General features: G+C 46.0%; 1 pseudogene; it reads left to right on the top strand.

Annotated features, from left to right (window-relative positions):
- The first annotated feature begins 368 nt into the window (after positions 1–368).
- On the top strand, positions 369–963 carry LOC122442629 (annotated as a pseudogene).
- The last annotated feature ends 262 nt before the right edge of the window (positions 964–1,225 follow it).

The following is a 1,225-nucleotide window of genomic DNA, read 5'->3' as shown; positions in this document are numbered from 1 at the left end:
AAGGAGCATGGTAGGGCTGACCCCTTGGTGGAGCAGACCAGGCTCCAGAATTGTGAGAGAATACTTTTCCAGGGTTGTAAGCCACATAGTTGTGATAACTTGTCATGGCAGCCCTAGGAAATTAATAGAGACTCTCTTTCGACTCTTTAAATAAAAAGCTTCCTTTACTATGAGCATTTCCATGAACTTTTCTTGTTTTTAAATGAGACTCTCTGAACCTGTTTTCTCACGTCAAGATTATGTATCAATCAGCTGTTGCTGCTTAAAAACCACCCCATAGAGTGGAGGGCGCCTTGCCTTCGCCTCCCGGAGCTGACTGGGCTCCGGCGTCCAGGCCGTGCGTTTGGAGGCGCAGAGGCTTCGCCGGTGAATACCACTTCCGCTCTGCGGGTGTGGCCACTAGTCGGGTTGCTCTGCTGTGTTCCATCTCCTCCTAAAGATGCATCCTGACTTATCTCCACACTTGCATACTGAAGAGTGCAACGTCTTGATTAACTTGCTTAAGGAATGTCACAAATCACAGCATTCTGAAATTTTTTGGTCATTGCAATGATCTTGATCGGGAGATGAGAAAATGCTTGAAGAATGAGTACATGGAAAAGAGGAACAAGAGCAGGGAACTTGGCAACGCAATACGAAAGAGACTTTTTAATCCTCCAGAGGAATCTGAAAACTAGATCTTATTTTCACTGGATGCCTTGCCTGAGAGAAGACCCAAAGACTCTTGGTTGGTAACTGAAGGAATCCTGTTGCATTTGGTCCCTAAAATCCTTTGAATGGAAAGTGACCCATGAGAAATCAAGCCTTGGAGAAGTATGGAAGCCCTGAATCTGGAATGTTTGTCGGGCAGAGCTGTTTGTACCCTCCCCCCTCTACCAAGGCATCTGAGACTTCTGTTTCTTTCCTTTGCCTATGACCTGTTAACATTTGAGTACCTTAACCTTCAATAAAACCATTGGTTCTAAAAAAAAAAAAAAAAAAAACCACCCCATAGCTCAGTGGCATGAAACAATGATTGTGTATGACCACACTCAAAGGTCTGTGGGGTGGTTAGGTGCCTCTGTTCATACACCCCTTATCCTTCTGAAATCTCCAGGCCTCCTGAGCATCTTGCGGTAATGACAGAAGTCCAAGTTCGCATTTAAAGCCTCCGCTTGGGACTCCCCTGGTGGTCCAGTGGCTAAGACTCCCAATGCAAGGGGCATGGGTTTAATCCCTGGTCGGG

Source organism: Cervus canadensis, chromosome 5 (genome assembly GCF_019320065.1).
Source record: "Cervus canadensis isolate Bull #8, Minnesota chromosome 5, ASM1932006v1, whole genome shotgun sequence".
NCBI lineage: Eukaryota > Metazoa > Chordata > Mammalia > Artiodactyla > Cervidae > Cervus > Cervus canadensis.
This window is presented reverse-complemented; position numbering and strand designations above follow the sequence as displayed.